Raw genomic sequence first — 21,476 nt, forward strand, 5'->3', positions numbered from 1 at the left:
TATGACATTGTTTGGGTGGAAAATGTATGAATATGTCACAGGAATTCAAAATATGGGAGAGATCACTGTGGTCTAGAGTTATGCTGGAAAGTTTCCTGTAGAGATTGCCCCTGAGTTGGGGATTCACTGACTATAGAGTCTAGATTGGTGCAGGGGCAGGCCATCCCAGGTGGGCAGCAGGATGAGTCAAAAACAAAGCCAGAAAAGCAGGAAGAATTCTTTTTTAATTTGTGTCTTTGAATATGTGTGTATCCATGTATTGTGCTTTGTATGTATATTTTTAATTTACATTAAAATGTTGTGATAAAGATTTATAATGTTTATTTCTTTCTTCACTTAGAGTTGTTTTTAAGAGCCCTTCATGTTACAGGTAAATCTAGTGAGTTGCATCTAACTGCTGGATAGTGTCCCACAATACACATCCACTACATGTTTCTTAACCATTTCATAGTAATACATATTAAAGTCTATGTGATTCCCTACAAGTACACCCATATATACAGTCAATTGAAAACAAACTTTGTATGTGTTTCTTTATGGACCTGACTGAGAAGTCCTCTGTGATGTATCCAGATTGAATTGCTTGGACATAGAGCATAGATAAACACAAACTAACAAATATATTGCCATTCTGCTTTCAAAATCATCATGTTAATTTGTACTCTTACATAGTACAACAAAGTTATGTATAAAGATCCAATCTATATTATGACCTAGCTCAGCTTAAGTCAGTAATAGGAGGATTGTTTAGTTTTAGAAAATATACTAATGTAATATATCACATTTAAAGATAAAAGTTTAAAAATTCATATAATTACCTCAATGAATCAGAAAAGGCCTTTGTCAATAACTCAACTTCCATTAGTAACAGAAACACTTTACAAACTCTTTCTTAAAAGAGAACTTCCTCAATCTAATAGAAGGCATTAAGAAAAGCAAATATCATAAATCCAACATCATATATTTAATCACACATAGTAAAATGTTGAAACTAACAATGAAAACAAGGCATATGTATCCAATATGGCCACTTCTAATCATCTTTGTTCTCTATGTGCCTATATAAAAGCACTATTAAAATGAAGCACTTGCAATTCTACGTATCAGCCACAGACATTTGTTTGGAAAATGAAATAAAAATAAAAACATATAGAATTTCCATATATATGGATATATATATACACACACACACACACACACATAAACACATATACATAGATGTGTGTATAGTTTATATTTATAATTATAAATACAACTTATGTTTCCCAAAATAGCAGACTCACTTATAGTCTCCTTTTGAGAGCAACCAGAAAAGCTGGAGAATGTTATATTTGATCTGTTAAGCATCAGAGAGCAACTGGGGCAGTGAGGGGTTGAGAGATCTAGATGCTAGAGAGAAAGCAAGAGAATAACAAAGGGCAGTTAGGGAAATAGAAGGAAAATGAGGTAGCATATTCAAAGTGCTGATGCCCTTAACCACCAAAAACAAAAACAAATAAATAACACTTGTCAATCTAGAATTGTATAGCCAGCAAAATTAACCCTCAAAATGAAGCAAAATAAGATTTTTAAAACTGTAACCTAGAGAATTTGTCACTAGAAGATGTCTTACAGAATATTAAAGATAGTTCTTGAAGCAGAAGATAAATTCTCCCAAATGAGAGTAGAGAAAGGCAAAGAAGAATGAAAAAGAAGGAAACTAAATGTACAAATCTAAATGAACAAGGTTTATATATATATGTATTATATATAATATATTGCAGTGTTTTACATATTCCGAGAATTAAACTACTCAGTGGTGAGTGCCTATAGTCCCAGCTACATGGGAGGCTAAGGTGGGAGGATCAATTGAGCCCAAGAGTTCCAGTCCAACCTAGGCAACATATTTCTTTTCCATCTCTAAAAGAAATAAAATAAATATTTCTAGAACTAAAATGCCTGACAACAGCAAGAAAATGTGCAGGAGTTAAATGTAAATTGAGTATGGTTTTCTAAGGTCCCTCATTTCCTAATAATTAGTAAAAGTACCAATTTATATTAGACTTCATTAAGTCAAAGATGCATATTGAAATTTCCAAAATAGAGTAGAAATTATTAAAGTAGGAGGAGGAGCCAAGATGGCTGAATAGGAACAGCTCTGGTCTACAGCTCCCAGTGTGAGCGACGCAGAAGACGGGTGATTTCTGCATTTCCATCTGAGGTACCGTGTTCATCTCACTAGGGAGTGCCAGACAGTGGGCGCAGGTCAGTGGGTGAGTGCACCGTGCGCCAGCCGAAGCAGGGGCGAGGCATTGCCTCACTCGGGAAGCGCAAGGGGTCAGGGAGTTCCCTTTCCAGGGGTGACAGACGGCACCTGGAAAATCAGGCCACTCCGACCCGAATACTGTGCTTTTCCGACGGGCTTAGGAAATGGTGCCCCAGGAGATTATAGTCCGCACCTGGCTCAGAGGGTCCTACGCCCACAGAGTCTCGCTGATTGCAAGCACAGCAGTCTGAGATCAAACAGCAAGTCGGCAGCGAGGCTGGGGGAGGGGCGCCTGCCATTGCCCAGGCTCGCTTAGGTAAACAAAGCAGCCCGGAAGCTTGAACTGGGTGGAGCCCACCACAGCTCAAGGAGGCCTGCCTGCCTCTGTAGGCTCCACCTCTGGGGGCAGGGCACAGACAAAAAGATAGCAGTAACCTCTGCAGACTTAAATGTCCCTGTCTGACAGCTTTGAGGAGAGCAGTGGTTCTCCCAGCACGCAGCTGGAGATCTGAGAACGGGCAGACTGCCTCCTCAAGTGGGTCCCTGACCCCGGCCCCTGAGCAGCCTAACTGGGAGGCACCTCCCAGCAGGGGCAGACTGACACCTCACACGGCCGGCCAGGTACTCCAACAGACCTGCAGCTGAGGGTCCTGTCTGTTAGAAGGAAAACTAACAGAAAGGACATCCACACCAAAAACCCATCTGTACATCACCATCATCAAAGACCAAAAGTAGATAAAACCACAAAGATGGGGAAAAAACAGAGCAGAAAAACTGGAAACTCTAAAAAGCAGAGTACCTCTCCTCCTCCAAAGGAACGCAGTTCCTCGCCAGCAATGGAACAAAGCCGGACGGAGAATGACTTTGACGAGCTGAGAGAAGAAGGCTTCAGAAGATCAAATTACTCCGAGCTACGGGAGGATATTCAATCCAAAGGCAAAGAAGTTGAAAACTTTGAAAAAAATTTAAAAGAATGTATAACTAGAATAACCAATACAGAGAAGTGCTTAAAGGAGCTGATGGAGCTGAAAACCAAGGCTCGAGAACTACGTCAAGAATGCAGAAGCCTCAGGAGCCGATGCGATCAAATGGAAGAAAGGGTATCAGCCCTGGAAGATGAAATGAATGAAATGAAGCGAGAAGGGAAGTTTAGAGAAAAAGGAATAAAAAGAAATGAGCAAAGCCTCCAAGAAATGTGGGACTATGTGAAAAGACCAAATCTACGTCTGATTGGTGTACCTGAAAGTGACGGGGAGAATGGAAACAAGTTGGAAAACACTCTGCAGGATATTATCCAGGAGAACTTCCCCAATCTAGCAAGGCAGGCTAACATTCAGATTCAGGAAATACAGAGAACGCCACAAAGATACTCCTCGAGAAGAGCAACTCCAAGACACATAATTGTCAGATTCACCAAAGTTGAAATGAAGGAAAAAATGTTAAGGGCAGCCAGAGAGAAAGGTCGGGTTACCCTCAAAGGGAAGCCCATCAGACTAACAGCGGATCTCTCGGCAGAAACCCTACAAGCCAGAAGAGAGTGGGGGCCAATATTCAACATTCTTAAAGAAAAGAATTTTCAACCCAGAATTTCATATCCAGCCAAACTAAGCCTCATAAGTCACGGAGAAATAAAATACTTTACAGACAAGCAAATGCTAAGAGATTTTGTCACCACCAGGCCTACCCTAAAAGAGCTCCTGAAGGAAGCGCTAAACATGGAAAGGCACAACCGGTACCAGCCACTGCAAAATCATGCCAAAATGTAAAGACCATCGAGACTAGGAAGAGACTGCATCAACTAACGAGCAAAATATCCAGCTAACATCATAATGACAGGATCAAATTCACACATAACAATATTAACTTTAAATGTAAATGGACTAAATGCTCCAATTAAAAGACACAGACTGGCAAATTGGATAAAGACTCAAGACCCATCAGTGTGCTGTATTCAGGAAACCCATCTCACGTGCACAGACACACACAGGCTCAAAATAAAAGGATGGAGGAAGATCTACCAAGCAAATGGAAAACAAAAAAAGGCAGAGGTTGCAATCCTAGTCTCTGATAAAACAGACTTTAAACCAACAAAGATCAAAAGAGACAAAGAAGGCCATTACATAATGGTAAAGGGATTAATTCAACAAGAAGAGCTAACTATCCTAAATATATATGCACCCAATACAGGAGCACCCAGATTCATAAAGCAAGTCCTGAGTGACCTACAAAGAGACTTAGACTCCCACACATTAATAATGGGAGACTTTAACACCCCACTGTCAACATTAGACAGATCAACGAGACAGAAAGTCAACAAGGATACCCAGGAATTGAACTCAGCTCTGCACCAAGCGGACCTAATAGACATCTACAGAACTCTCCACCCCAAATCAACAGAATATACATTTTTTTCAGCACCACACCACACCTATTCCAAAATTGACCACCACATACTTGGAAGTAAAGCTCTCCTCAATAAATGTAAAAGAACAGAAATTATAACAAACTATCTCTCAGATCACAGTGCAATCAAGCTAGAACTCAGGATTAAGAATCTCACTCAAAATCGCTCAACTATGTGGAAACTGAACAACCTGCTCCTGAATGACTACTGGGTATATAACAAAATGAAGGCAGAAATAAAGATGTTCTTTGAAACCAACGAGAACCAAGACACAACATACCAGAATCTCTGGGATGCATTCAAAGCAGTGTGTAGAGGGAAATTTATAGCACTAAATGCCCACAAGAGAAAGCAGGAAAGATCCAAAATTGACACCCTAACATCACAATTAAAAGAACTAGAAAAGCAAGAGGAAACACATTCAAAAGCTAGCAGAAGGCAAGAAATAACTAAAATCAGAGCAGAACTGAAGGAAATAGAGACACAAAAAACCCTTCAAAAAATTAATGAATCCAGGAGCTGGTTTTTTGAAAGGATCAACAAAATTGATAGACCGCTAGCAAGATTAATGAAGAAAAAAAGAGAGAAGAATCAAATAGATGCAATAAAAAATGATAAAGGGGATATCACCACTGATCCCACAGAAATACAAACTACCATCAGAGAATATTACAAACACCTCTACGCAAATAAACTAGAAAATCTAGAAGAAATGGATAAATTCCTCAACACATACACCCTCCCAAGACTAAACCAGGAAGAAGTTGAATCTCTGAATAGACCAATAACAGGAGCTGAAATTGTGGCAATAATCAATAGCTTACCAACCAAAAAAAGTCCAGGAACAGATGGGTTCACAGCCAAATTCTACCAGAGGTACAAGGAGGAACTGGTACCATTCCTTCTGAAACTAGTCCAATCAATAGAAAAAGAGGGAATCCTCCCTAACTCATTTTATGAGGCCAGCATCATCCTGATACCAAAGCCTGGCAGAGACACAACCAAAAATGAGAATTTTAGATCAATATCCTTGATGAACATTGATGCAAAAATCCTCAATAAAATACTGGCAAACAGAATCCAGCAGCACATCAAAAAGCTTATCCACCATGATCAAGTGGGCTTCATCCCTGGGATGCAAGGCTGGTTCAATATATGCAAATCAATAAATGTAATCCAGCATATAAACAGAACCAAAGACAAAAACCACATGATTATCTCAACAGATGCAGAAAAGGCCTTTGACAAAATTCAACAACACTTCATGCTAAAAACTCTCAATAAATTAGGTATTGATGGGACGTATCTCAAAATAATAAGAGCTATCTATGACAAACCCACAGCCAATATCATACTGAATGGGCAAAAACTGGAAGCATTCCCTTTGAAAACTGGCACAAGACAGGGATGCCCTCTCTCACCACTTCTATTCAACATAGTGTTGGAAGTTCTGGCCAGGGCAATTAGGCAGGAGAGGGAAATCAAGGGTATTCAATTAGGAAAAGAGGAAGTCAAATTGTCCCTGTTTGCAGATGACATGATTGTATACCTAGAAAACCCCATCGTCTCAGCCCAAAATCTCCTTAAGCTGATAAGCAACTTCAGCAAAGTCTCAGGATACAAAATCAATGTACAAAAGCCACAAGCATTCTTATACATCAATAACAGACAAACAGAGAGCCAAATCATGAGTGAACTCCCATTCACAATTGCTTCAAAGAGAATCAAATACCTAGGAATCCAACTTACAAGGGATGTGAAGGACCTCTTCAAGGAGAACTACAAACCACTGCTCAAGGAAATAAAAGAGGATATAAACAAATGGAAGAACATACCATGCTCATGGGTAGGAAGAATCAATATCGTGAAAATGGCCATCCTTCCCAAGGTAATTTACAGATTCAATGCCATCCCCATCAAGCTACCAATGACTTTCTTCACAGAATTGGAAAAAACTACTTTAAAGTTCATATGGAACCAAAAAAGAGCCCGCATCGCCAAGTCAATCCTAAGCCAAAAGAACAAAGCTGGAGGCATCACGCTACCTGACTTCAAACTATACTACAAGGCTACAGTAACCAAAACAGCATGGTACTGGTACCAAAACAGAGATATAGATCAATGGAACAGAACAGAGCCATCAGAAATAATGCCACATATCTACAACTATCTGATCTTTGACAAACCTGACAAAAACAAGAAATGGGGAAAGGATTCCCTATTTAATAAATGGTGCTGGGAAAACTGGCTAGCCATATGTAGAAAGCTGAAACTGGATCCCTTCCTTACACCTTATACAAAAATCAATTCAAGATGGATTAAAGACTTAAATGTTAGACCTAAAACCATAAAAACCCTAGAAGAAAACCTAGGCATTACCATTCAGGACATAGGCATGGGCAAGGACTTCATGTCTAAAACACCAAAAGCAATGGCAACAAAAGCCAAAATTGACAAATGGGATCTAATTAAACTAAAGAGCTTCTGCACAGCAAAGGAAACTACCATCAGAGTGAACAGGCAACCTACAAAATGGGAGAAAATTTTCGCAACCTACTCATCTGACAAAGGGCTAATATCCAGAATCTACAATGAACTCCAACAAATTTACAAGAAAAAAACAAACAACCCCATCAAAAAGTGGGCGAAGGACATGAACAGACACTTCTCAAAAGAAGACATTTATGCAGCCAAAAAACACATGAAAAAATGCTCACCATCACTGGCCATCAGAGAAATGCAAATCAAAACCACAATGAGATACCATCTCACACCAGTTAGAATGGCAATCATTAAAAAGTCAGGAAACAACAGGTGCTGGAGAGGATGTGGAGAAATAGGAACACTTTTACATGGTTGGTGGGACTGTAAACTAGTTCAACCCTTGTGGAAGTCAGTGTGGCGATTCCTCAGGGATCTAGAACTAGAAATTCCATTTGACCCAGCCATCCCATTACTGGGTATATACCCAAAGGACTATAAATCATGCTGCTATAAAGACACATGCACACGTATGTTTATTGCGGCATTATTCACAATAGCAAAGACTTGGAACCAACCCAAATGTCCAACAATGATAGACTGGATTAAGAAAATGTGGCACATATATACCATGGAATACTATGCAGCCATAAAAAATGATGAGTTCATGTCCTTTGTAGGGACATGGATGAAATTGGAAATCATCATTCTCAGTAAACTATCACAAGAACAAAAAACCAAACACCGCATATTCTCACTCATAGGTGGGAATTGAACAATGAGAACACATGGACACAGGAAGGGGAACATCACACTTCGGGGACTGTTGTGGAGTGGGGGGAGGGGGGAGGGATAGCATTGGGAGATATACCTAATGCTAGATGACGAGTTAGTGGGTGCAGCGCACCAGCATGGCACATGTATACATATGTAACTAACCTGCACATTGCGCACATGTACCATAAAACCTAAAGTATAATAATAATAATAATAATAATAAAGATTAAACGCAAAAAAAAAGAAATTATTAAAGTAGTTTGTATAACAAGCTAAATGAGAATGGAAATAGAATAATTTTAGAATTTTTGATTAATACACAAAAAGTCAAAAAGGGGGCCAGGCGCTGTAGCTCATGCCTGTAATCCCAGAACTTTGGGAGGCCGAGGCATGCAGATTACTTGAGGTCAGGAGTTCGAGACCAGCCTGGCCAACATGGTGAAACCCCGTCTCTACTAAAACTATAAAAAATTGGCCAGGTGTGGTGGCTCACGCCTGTAATCCCAGCTACTAAGGAGGCTAAGGCACTATAATTGCTTGAACCTGGGAGACAGAGGTTGCAATGAGCCAAGATAGCACCACTGCACTCCAACTTGGGCAACAGCATGAGACTCTGTCTCAAAAAAAAAGAAGTCAAAAAGGGAGAAGGTGGGACAAATAAAAACCAAATAGTAAGATAAAATTACATAGATATATCAATGATAATATGAAATATAAATGGACTAGGAAGTTCCAGCTGCAAAAAATGGCAGAGCGGCTTAGATGAGACTTATACTTCTCACAGAACAGTATTAAACTCTGGAAAAATTTATTTTAAAAAATGATATGAAAGCACTAGAAAAAGGCCAAAAACCGGCAGAAACTGGTGGGAATTTGACACTTAAAAGTAGGGAATTATGCTGCATGGGAGCCAGCTCTAAGGGCTCTTATCCTGACAATATACCTCAGTGTGTATTGTGCAAAGCAACTTGAATTCAAGCAGAGAACTGCAGACTTGCAGCCTGGAGGTGTCATATGATGGAGTTCAAGGCAGTCGGAGTGACTGGAAATTGACCAGGGAAATTCTAGGAGAAAGGCCTTAGAATAAAAAGCCCCGAAATCTACTCTCAAATCTTTGACTGATCCCTGAGCTCTGTGTACCCAAGGGAGAATCCACAAAGTGTAGCACAGAACAACAGCTGGATGAGTGGAGATTTAATCTGTTGCTCACTGAAGGAGAAAACAGTTTGTAGGTTTTGAGTTCTAGTAAAAGAGATGAGCGTGGTAAAAAGCCAAGGCTTTTTAAGACCCACCTTAAGGTACATAAAACCAAGTCTCCATAAATTCAAACTGAGAGGTATAAACTGTTTTCATGAACTGGAAAACTCAATATTGTTACTAGAGCAATTCTCACCAAATTTCCCTACAGATTAAGAGCAATAAATTCCAGTAGGCTTTCTGTAGATTTGTCAAAAGTTAAACATTTACTTACCATATGGCCCTGTTATTCCATCCTTGGGTATTTACCAAAAAGAAGTTAAAACATTTGTCCATATAGAGAACCATATATGAACATTCAGAGCAGCTCTATTCACAATAGCCCCAATCTTGAAACTACCCAAATATTTATCACATGAGGAATACATAAAATATTATGAGATATTACTCAATAATGAAAAGGAACAAACTACTGATAAATGCAACATCAATGAATCTTCAAAAACATAATCCTAAGTCCAAGAAGCCAGACACAAAAAAGTGCATTCTACATTATTCTATTTATGTGAAACTCTAGAAAAACAAGTCTAATCTGTAGTGCCAAAAACTAAATCTGTGACTGTCCAGGGCCAGAAACATGTTAGGCATGGGCAACAGGGCACGCACAGGAAGAGGACAGAATTGACTAGGAAATGGAACTTTGGGGTGGCGGTAATATTCTGCTTATTGATTGTGGTGGGTACACAGATGTCTACATCTGCCAACATTCATAAAACAGTGCGCTTAAAATGCATGTATTCTTGGCCAGGCATGGGGGCTCACGCCTGTAATCCCAGCACTTTGGGAGGCCAAGACTGGCGGATCACAAGGTCAGGAAATCAAGACCATCCTGGCCAACATGGTGAAACTCCGTCTCTACTAAAATATAAAAAATTAGCCAGGCGTGGTGGCACACACCTGTAGTCCCAGCTACTCAGGAGGCTGAGGCAGGGGAATCGCTTGAACCTGGGAGGTGGAGGTTGCAGTGAGCCGAGATCTCACCACTGCACTCCAGCCTGGGCAACAGAGCAAGACTCCATCTCAAAAAAAAAAAATTCATGTATTCTTATTGCATGTAAATTATACCTCAGTAATGCTGTAAAAACAAAGCTGAAACAATTCCCAGTTAATGCCCCAGCAATACCTATACCAGACAGCAACAGTGATGACAAAAAAAAGAACCACAAGTTGAAGAGATACTTAATAGGTAGATGTAGACAGGCTGGACTGCCATGAAAAAAAAAAAAAGACTCCCAAAACGCAATGACTTAAACAAGATAGGGATTTACGTCTCATGTAACTATCTAGTTAGGGTGTGCACCTTGAGGTCATCCAGGAAGGCAGACATCAAGCTCTGCTATCCTCTGCCAGTGGTCTTATTCTAGGGTTGGCAGGCCCACAAATGGGCCCATGGACAGAATTTAGGAGGCCTGTGAACCTGAATGGGAAAAAAATTACATCTTTATTTTCACTAGCTCCTAAATGAAGTTTAGCAATCTCTTCAATTATGAATTACGACAACAAATCACAGTAGTATTAGCAATGCCTGTGGCTTAGCAACTTGAAGTCACAGATCATTTTCATATCACAGTACAGTTAATAAAGAATCTTGAAATATCACTCATAATTATTATTGCTTTGAAATTACTGTAAATATAAGACCTGGCTGCTAAATTTTGTTATTTAGTGTGTTAATAAAAAAATGCTATATGACTAGATAACAAATTAGGTTACTTAAATGTTGATAACTGTACCTCAGTATAATTGGCTTTTGTTATAATTCTATACATTTTATTTTATGTATTTGGAAAAGAGGTCATAGGACTGTCAAAGGGCCCATGTCACAAAGAATGTCTAAGAACCCCCTGTTCTGGGCTATTGTCATCACCTCTGTGGTCTAAGTTAGGCTGCTGCCCCCTCTAGTTTATACAAGTAGGAAGAGGAAAGAGAACCTGGAGGAGGTATGGCACACATGGCCTCTGCTTACGTATCAGAGAACTCAGTGTCCTGGCCACAGTCAAATACAACAGAGGTCGTGAAAGGTTGTGTATCTTGGCTAACACATGTCCAGCTGCAAATTTCTATTACAACTGATGAAAGAGACAACTAGCGGGCTCTGTACATTGATTCAATCCTGTCTGAAGATGACCATATAGAAGCATAAGGAGAGGAGACAAGTGACTAAGACAGTGGCCAAGTTTCTGATTTGGGATACCATTCACAGACAGGGAGAAGAAGATGCAGAAGACATTTGGAAAAAGAAAAAACATTCCAATTGGACAAGCTGACTTTGAGATTCCTATGAGCAGGGGTATACTGACAAATCTGCTCTCCCAGAAAACAAAAACAAAAATCCTGTTTACAGCCTTTGATGATTTCCATGATGCAAATGTACCCATGATGGCCTATTTCAAGCTACCAAGATGATGTCACCAAATGAGCAGTTGGAAAGAAATGTGCATGAATAGGCTTTCATAAGCTAGCACAGGCTGGGTTCAGCTCACCTCTACCAGTGAGGATTTCCAAGTGGAAACATTTTAAAGACACTGAGATATGCAGAGCTCAAGCTAAGAGTAGAATCTAGGTGAGACATTGATTTCAGAATAAATGAGATTATCTGGCCGTAGGGTTCTAAGAAGAATTCTAATTTGCAGTTACTTATGGCTTAGACAAATGTGATCTTGATTAAGGGTTGCAAGTAGAAAATAGATGCAAAAATAAGTATGATATAGAGGATGGGGTTAATAAATTCCAAAACTCTGCCATCAATAAAATTCCTTCTGACAAAGAAGCTCTCTGGCCACTCTCAGACGAGCCAATTCTAACCAAAGTTGGTAATGCATCAGTGGAAATGTCAGACCAGGGATAGGAACCACAGAACTACTTGGTTGTCAGGACCAGAATCTTGTGACATATCAGCAATCCAAGGTAGGTGGATTCAGCCTGAGGTGATTCTCCTCTTGAATGAGGGATTCTTCGAGGGAATCTCCTCTAGAATGTCCATCAATCTAATGAAGGCACAGACACATAAGGAGATACAACAGTGTAGCACATATTATTACAAAGGTATGCATACGAGACTGTAAGAGCACAAAGGAATAAATTATCAATGAAAATGATTGAGGAAAGAACAGTTGGCATTAAAGCTCAAACCCAAACAATAAATAGGAATTTTCCAAGTTTACCAGGAAGCATGGTGGAGATTGAGCAGTGTTGGTGCAGTGAGGGAGGAGGTAATAAGAATTTCAGGCAGAACAGCTTGGGCAAAGACTCAGGAGCTTAGAAGAACAAGGTTTCTTCAGAGATCAACAAGAATTTGGTATTTCTACTACTGTATTCTTATCCAACACACGTTTATTTCATTTGTTTTGCTGCTTCTCTTTATCTTCAGTGCATTCCATGATACCTGACACCTATTGGGTAAGGACCCAGTATTTCACAGGATAAGTTTAAAGATCTATGAAAAGGAGGTTGAGAATCTAAGATTTACAGAAGTGCAATGGCAACCATACTTTCTTTTTCAAATGCTGCTGAAACGTATCCATACACACTACTTTCTGGGCAAGGAAAAATGAATCAGATGAGATATTATAACTCATACTTTACAAAATTCACTTTGAAGTCAGAAAACCTGGGTCAGTCTCGGGGGCAGGAGGGGTCAGAGTAGCTCCTTGACTGATTTTTTTTTTTTTTTTTTTTTGCCCTATTGAACGTGCTTTTTGAGAAAATATGAAATTTCAGTGGATAGACGTAGAAGTTGTTCTAAAAATCAGGATTCTGTTTTGAAATTATTTATTCAACAAATATTGTGCTTGTCAGGCACCATGCTAGGCACTGGGCCTACAATACTGTGATAGACATTATTCCAATTCTTCAGTAATTGACAGTCTTTGGGAACTTAAAAAGTAAACAATCTATTGCAATAGAGTGTGTGACACACATTAGAGCTGGCCCTTGTCTTCTCTCCTGCATTCATTCGGTCTCAACACTCAACACCTCTACAGGTTCTCCCACACCACGCTTCAGTAATTGGGGAGTCATAGATCAATCAGAATGTAGTGATTCAATATGAGTTGCAACTGTGTACCACATCTTGTTTAAAATAATTCCATCTTGGACTTCTCAAAGGTTAACCAGCTCTAAACTGATCCTTTGTTCTCTCCCTTCCATTTTGCATGTGAAGTATCTAATTTTGCTCTGCACATACCAGATTCAAAACATAGAACCTTTTTGGATTCCACAAAATGAATCCACTCACACAAAAGCTTTCACACAATTGAGAGTTCACTGAGGATTTGGTAAAGGACCAAGAGGCAAGGCTTTACATTTTGTTTCCCAAAATAAGCTATTTAAAGCATATAATTTTATTTCTGATCTCCATGACGGTACTAACATGGGCATGGTGTGGACGAGCTTCTCTCTCTCTCTATCCCCATCTCTCTCCCTCACCGTCCCTTTCCATCTCCTTTTTCCCCTTCCTCACGCAGTGCCCAGCCTTATTGGATCATCTCTTGTTTATTATGCAGAGTAATTCATTCCTGAAGGAGTTTCTGTTTCTAAATTTCAGACTTGGCATTCAGCAAAACAAAAGCTACCCAGCCCACCTCCCTGTCCAGTTAACAGGACTGGCTTTCTTTAAAGGCATTTTACAGATCATGTTTTGTAATACGAGCATATGCCTGTGGTTCCATCCACTATCCCTAGTCTTCCCCCAAAAGGCAGGCTGATGAATTAATTTTTCTGCTTGTCATTGTAATTGTTATGTGTTGTAACTAAGATAATACAGAGGGCATTAAGAGAACCTATGAGGTGACTTTGACTTCACTTCAGGATCCTGGAAGGAGGAAGCAACAATCCTAAGTGAAACTTGGATAAGAAGCACCCAATAGGTAGACAAAGGGATTGGGGGTATGAGTTGTTAGTGAACAGAGGGAAAGAAGAGAGTGACTCACAAAAGAAGAACACAATTTTGGAGGCAAATTACAAGTTATAAATAAAATAATGAGTGAGTACGGAGGGATTCACTTCTCATGACTCCTCTCCTTGTGTCATCTCTCCTAGGACATTCGTCATGTCCTCAAATACGATGCTTCAAAAAATGCTGCTGATCTTGATCTCTTTTTTAATAGTAACTTGGGTGATTTTTATAATTTCTCAGAACTTCACAAAGGTAGGAGAAAATCACCTTTGATGCAAATCACACAGGTAAGCCCTCACCTGTGCAACCAGCCTCAAGTCAGTTCCACTCTATTAGTCGTGCCTCTCCTCCCCCGACTTGAACTCTGCCCTACCTTCTCCCTCTCTACCTAACTTCTTAGAGGTATTGTGGACACCAGCAACCTCTATTTCCTCATCTCCCACTCATCCTCAGTCCATTCCAATTAGGATTTGTCCTTGCACATGCTCCCAAAATGGCCCTTGTTAAAGCTACCAACTTCCTCATCAGTAAATAACTTATTTAATCACTCCATCTAGGTGTATATATTACCTGTCCATGTAAATCCAGCTTGTCATTTTGTCTTTTTATTGTGTCTATGATTTCCTTTTCCATGCAAAAGTTATTTTTTAGCAGTACTGTTTCCCTTATAACATGTTTCTGGGTGTTAAGTCATATTTAGAAAGTTTTTCCCACTCAAAGATTATACAGGTATTCATCCATGTTTTCTTTTTTTTTTTACTTGTATAGTTACATTGTCTATAAATATCTGATCCACTTGGAATTTATCCTGTTGAATGGTATAAGATATCAATCTCATTTAACTTTTTCCATATGGCTCTCCGATTATCCTAATCCTCTTATTAATAATTCCATCCTATATCCTCACTGATTTTGAGTGCAGCCTCCATAGCATACTAAATTTGTATATATAATGAGGTCTATTTCTGATTTTCAACTCTGTTACATTGTCTTTTTATTCATGCATCAATACCATCCTACTTTAATTATAAAGATTTTTACAAGTAAGTTTTAATATCTAGTAGAGCTAATCTTACCCACACCCAACACTTTTGGCTTTTCTATTCCCCATACGTTTTGTAACTATTCTCTCTCATTTATCCTTTCAAGTGAACTTTCTAACTGGCCTGTCTGTCCAGAAGATATTTAGGACATTGTTATTGGGATTTTATTAAATGTATAAGTTAACCTTGGAAGACTAAACAACATTCTAATGATGTTAAGTTTTTCTATCCAAGGACATGGTTTCCTTTACATTTGTTCAATTTTGTTTTCTTCAGTAGTGTTTTGTGAGTTTTCCTCATATAAATCTTGGGCACTTGTGCAAAATGTACACTTAAGTATTTTATTATCATTTTGCTGCCATATATTGGATTGTCCCTTCCATTTTAGCTTCTCTCTGTTTTTTGTCTCTGTACACAAAAGCTATTGACTTTTTAATATATTAATTTTATTTCCTACTATTTTACTAAATTCTTTCATTATTTGTAGTCATTTCTCCATTGATACCTTGGGGTTTTTCAGATAAATAGCAACTGCATCTGAAAATAAAGATTATTTTTATTTACTTTTCCATTCCAGTGTCTCAAATTGCTTTCTCTTCTCTAACTGCATTAGCTAACACCTCCATCCCGATGTTCAATGTAATGAGATAGTAGGCATCCTTGTCTTGTTCCTGATTTTGGTGACAAAGCCTTAATGTTTCCCTTAAGTAAAATGCAAGCTTTTGAGTTAAAGTATATATTTTATATGTAGAGGAAATCCATAAATTTCTTTTTGTTGTGTTTTTCAACATGAATTAGTACTAATTTTGTCAAAGTCCTTTTGTGCATTTATGAAGATAATCATGTAATTCTTCTCATTAGCTGTATTAATCTGATAAATTACATTAAAAATGGAACAAAATGTGTATTCCTGGAATAAAACTCTCTGAATTATGATGGACTGTTTTTTTCTAATGTTCATTTGGATTGCTTGCCAATATTTTATTTAAGGTATATATCTCAATATTTATAAATCTTAAGTTCTTGGTACAATATCAGGTTTTGGGAAATACATTATACTTATTTCATAAGAATCGATTTGGAAGCTTTTTGTTTTTATTTGTTTCTAGTGCTCTGAACTTATTTAAGTAATATTGGGATAGACTGATCTTTAAAGTTTGGTAGAATCCACCAGCCTGGCTTGGTGCATTCAGTAGCAGTGCTCTACTACTTTTTTCACTATTCTCTGTTTTTTAAATGTTGCTGAGGTCAATTTTGATAGGTTGTATTTTCTGGGTTATCCATTTTATCTAGATTCTCACATGTATTTGCTTAAAATTGGGAAAATCATCTTGTGACTTTTAAACTTTCCCCCTTTTCAGATCTTCCCCCCAAAGATGTCTTATTTTACATATTTGTGTTTTCTTCCTTTTGAATTGATTAGATTCACTAGTGGCTTGTCTATTTTTTTAATTTTTTTTTTTAATAAAAACCTGGCCAGTAAGGAAAGTGTTATCCATTTTAGAAGTGGAGCCACCCAGGAGATGCTGGACAAGTATGTTGCAGACAGAACATGCCTCAAAGATCTTTAGACCAAGTGACCAAGTAGAACACTGAAGCCCTGTGCATCAGAAAGAAAACTATGACTCATTCACATACATTGCAACTTGAATGTCCATGTTTCAGAATTGTTCGGGCAAAGCCCCTGGACAACATTATACTCTGTGGAACACTGGAAGACCTTTCTACCTGTAAGGCAGGCTACTCTGCTATAACAAAAGGCCATGCTGGTAACTAAGGACATACAAGAGTTAATAAAAAGACAGCACTCCTGGCCGGGCACGGTGGCTCACGCTCCCAGCACTTTGGGAGGCCGAGGTGCAGTGAGCCGAGATCACACCACTGCACTCCAGCCTGGGCAAAGAGCAAGACTGTTTCAAAAAAATAAAACAAAACAAAAAAAGACAAAATGAAATAAGAAATATGGAAATATTTTAAACTCTAAATTGTCACAGAGATTGTTTCAACTACCTTCTTCATCAATTTATTGAGTACTACATTTTAAATCAGAGCTTCTCGGGCTGGGCACCATGGCTCACACCTGTAATCCCAGCACTCTGGGAGGCCAAGGTGGGCAGATCACTTGAGGTCATGAGTTTCAGACCAGCCTGGCCAACATGGTGAAATGCCGTCTCTACTAAAAAAAATACAAAAATTAGCCGGGCGTGGCGTGCGCCTGTAATCTTGGAGCTACTTGGAGGCTGAGGGAGGAGAATCGCTTGAATCTGGGAGGCAGAGGTTACAGTGAGCTGGAGATCTCGCCACCGTACTCCAGCCTGGGTGACAGGGTGTGACTCCCTCTCAATAAATAAATAAATAAGAGTTTCTCAAAGTTCAGTGTGCACACAAATGACCTGAGATCTCATTAAAAATCCAGGCTGCAGGCCGGGCACAGTGGTTCAGGCCTGTAATCCCAGCACTTTGAGAGGTCGAGGTGGGTGGAATCTTGAGCTGAGGAGTTCTAGACCAGCCTGGGAAACACAGCAAGACTCTGTCTGTACTAAAAATACCAAAAAAAAAAAAAAAAAAAAAGCCAAATACGAAAAAAAAAAAGTGGCAGATGCCTGTGGTTCCAGTTATTTGGGACTCAGGAGGCTGAGGATCCCTTGAGCCTGTGGGGGTGGAGTTTGCAGAGTGAGCCAAGATTGGGCAGGGCCACTGCACTCCAGCCTGGGTGACAGGCGAGAGCCTGTCTCAAAAATAAAAGAAAAAAAAATCAATGTTTAAAAGAAAAGGAGTTATGGCAGAGTTAGAGGCCTAAGTCATGTGACTGCACTTGTGTCCCTGTGTTCAGGGGACTTTGGAGAAGCAGTACCCATGCCTGAAATTCAAGGACATGCAGAAAATGAGAGTTGCTTGGCCAGGCGCGGTGGCTCATGCCTGTAATTCCAACACTTTGGGAGACTGAGGCGGGTGGATCACCTGAGGTCAGGGGCTCGAGACCAGCCTGGCCAATCTGGTGAAATCCCATCTCTATGTCTGTAAAAAATACAAACATTAGCCAGGCGTGGTGGTGGGTGCCTGTAATCCCAGCTACTCAGGAGGGCGAGTCAGGAGAATCACTTGAACCCACGAGGCGGAGGTTGCAGTGAGCCAAGATCATGCCATTGCACTCCAGCCTGGGCGACAAGAGTGAAACTCAGTCTCAAAAAAAAAAAAAAAGAGAGTTGCTTTTGTGTCCTCATCTATGTCCTTCCTCAGGGTCCCCAGTCTATTTTTTTTTTTTTTTTTTTGAGATAGAGTCTCACTCTGTCGCCCAGGCTGGAGTGCAATGGCGGAGTCCCAGCTCACTGCAACCTCTGCCTCCCAGGTCCAGGTGACTCTCCTGCCTCAGCCTCCAGAGTAGCTGGAATTACAGGTGCCTGCCACCACACCCGGCTAATTTTTGTATTTTTAGTAGAGATGGGGTTTTGCCATGTTGGCCAGGCTGGTCTCGAACTCCTGACCTCATGAACCATCCACTTCAGCCTCCCAAAGTGCTGAGATTACAGGCATAAGCCAAAGCGCCCAGCCAGGCACCCCAGCATTGAAGGAAGAGGAGCCCCAGGTGAGGATAAGTGAGGGCAAGGCTTTTCATGCTTAGGGTAGCCAGAGGCCAGCCCTACAAGACCATGTCTAAACAGGGGGACCCCTCTGTCCTGGTCTCCAACCACCCACTCCAAGAACAGAGGCCTCACTCTAGCCTGAAAGACCCTTCTCTGACACTTGACCTTCCCTTTCCACAATCCCTGGAGCGAAAACAGTGAAATCACCTTTGCAAAATTATAACTAAGGAAATTATGACAGTGAATGACATCAGACCTAACCAACTCCATCTTGCTTCTAACGTCTAAACTGTCCTCATCCATTCCCGGGTGTAGGCCGAACTAGTCTCGGGAAGGAATTTAGTTTGTAGTTTAAACTAAATATAATAGCCCTTCCCAAAAGCTAAACTGTTCTTGTAAAATGAACGAAAGGCCACCAGCCATCAAGTTAGAATAAGAGGGGCTGGAATTCTAAGTATCACCAGCCATTATTCTGGAGGTCATAAGATTTGCAACTTCTGCAATCACTCTTGAAGGCGACATCACTATTGTGAACCTAAGATCGGCCTTTCGAAATGGATCTTCAGGTTTTTGCATTTCTAACAACTGGATGGCCCCATCTTTACTTATCAACCAGTTCTGTGGCCCCCCCGCCCCCACCCAGGAACTGACTCAGCAGAAGAGAACAGCTTCAGCTCTCTGTGATTTCATCCCCCAGCCAACCAGTCAGCACTCCCGATTCACTGGCCCCCTACCCACCAAATTATCCTTAAAAACTCTGATCCCTGAGTTTTCGGGGAGAATGATTTGAGTAATAATAAAACTCTGGTCTCTGGCACAGCCGGCTCTGCGTGAATTACTCTGTGTGTGTGTGTGTTTTTTTTCTTTCTTCTTCTTTGAGATGGAGTTTCACTTTTCTTGCCCAGGCTGGAGTGCAGTGGCTCGATCTCGGCTCACTGCAACCTCCGCCTCCCAGGTTCAAGCAATTCTCCTGCCTCAGCCTCCCCAGTAGCTGGGATTACAGGCATGTGCCACCATGCCCGGCTAAATTTTTTAGTAGAGACGGAGTTTCTCCATGTTGGTCAGGCTAGTCTCTAACTCATGACCTCAGGTGATCCGTCTGCCTTGGCCTCCCAAAGTGCTGAGATTACAGGTGTGAGGCACCATGCCCAGCCCTGTGAATTACTCTTTATTGCTTTTCCCGTCTTGATAAATCAACTCTGTCTAGGCTGCAGGCAACATGAACCTCTTGGGCAGTTACAATAGGAGGAAGGATGTTCCCAGGTGGACAGGTATGCAAACCTCCCTACAAAGTCCAAGGAAGCTGAGGGGCCCAAGGAAGAGTGGAACCGCCCAACAGGTTCACCTTGCCTGCTGCCTAGAGAGAGCTCATTTACCAAGACAGGGGAATTGCCATAGAGAATAATTCACATGGAGGCAGCTATGCTGGAGACCTGAGTTTTATTATTACTCAAATCAGTCTCCCTGAGCATTCAAGGATCAGGCTTTTTTTTTTTTTTTTGAGACTGAGTCTTGCTCTGTCACCCAAGCTAGAGTGCAGTGGTGCAATCTCAACTCACCACAACCTCCACCTCCCGAGTTCAAGCGATTCTCCTGCCTCAGCCTCCGGAGTAGCTGGTATTACAGGCATGTACCACCGCTCCTGGCTAATTTTGTATTCTTAGTAGAGACGGGGTTTCTCCATGTTGGTCAGGCACCAGCCTGAACTCCAAACCTTAGGTGATCCGCCCACCTCGGCCTCCCAAAGTCCTGGGATTGCAGGCATGAGCCACCGCTCCCGGCCTTTTTTGTTTTTTAATCATAATACAATTTTTTTCTTATCAACAAAAGTCTGGCATGAAATGAAATAGAACATTTTGAAATACATACAAAGAGACCAGGCATGGTGGCTCACGCCTGTAATCTCAGCACTTTGAAAGGCCGAGGTGGGCAGATCACAAGGTCAGGAAATCGAGACCATCCTGGCTAACACAGTGAAACCCCATCGCTCTTAAAAATACAAAAAGTTAGCCAGGTGTGGTGGCGGGCACCTGTAGTCCCAGCCACTCGGGAGGCTGAGGCAGAAGAATGACATGAACCCGGGAGGCAGAAGTTGCAGTGAGCCAAGATCGTGCCACTGCACTCCAGCCTGGGCGATAGAGAGAGATCCGTCTCAAAATAAATAAATAAATAAATAAATAATAAAGACAGTGAAAAAAATTAGTCACATATTCTTGAAAGAATTACTGGTAACATTTCAGTGTCCTTCTAGCACTTTTTTCTAAGTATACATATAGATTTTCCCAACCAATCAGATTTTTCTTTTTTTCTTTTTTTTTTTTTTTTGAGACGGAGTCTCGCTCTGTTTTCCAGGCTGGAGTGCATTGGCATGATCTCAGATCACTGCAAACTCTCCCTCCCAGGTTCAAGCAATTATCCTGCCTCAGCCTTCCAAGTAGCTGGGATTACAGGCGCCCGCCACTACGCCAGGCTAATTTTTGTATTTTTAGTGGAAACGAGGTTTCACCATATTGGCCAGGCTGGTCTCAAACTCCTGACATAAAATGATCCGCCCGCCTTGGCCTCCCAAAGCGCTGGGATTACAGGCGTGAGCCACTGCGCCCGCCCTTAATCACATTTTTCTAAAAACTAAGTGGGAAATCTCATGGGGTACACAAGGTAGATTCGGCCACTGTCGTGTATGTTGGGGTTTTCAGAATGAGAGTCTGGAGGGGTTCCCCAGCACCGTCTCTTCAGCGGCAATACCGCTCTCGGCCACAAGAGGGGGATGTGTGCTCAGGAACGTCGG

This window comes from Pongo pygmaeus, chromosome 6 (assembly GCF_028885625.2).
Source record: "Pongo pygmaeus isolate AG05252 chromosome 6, NHGRI_mPonPyg2-v2.0_pri, whole genome shotgun sequence".
NCBI classification, from domain to species: domain Eukaryota; kingdom Metazoa; phylum Chordata; class Mammalia; order Primates; family Hominidae; genus Pongo; species Pongo pygmaeus.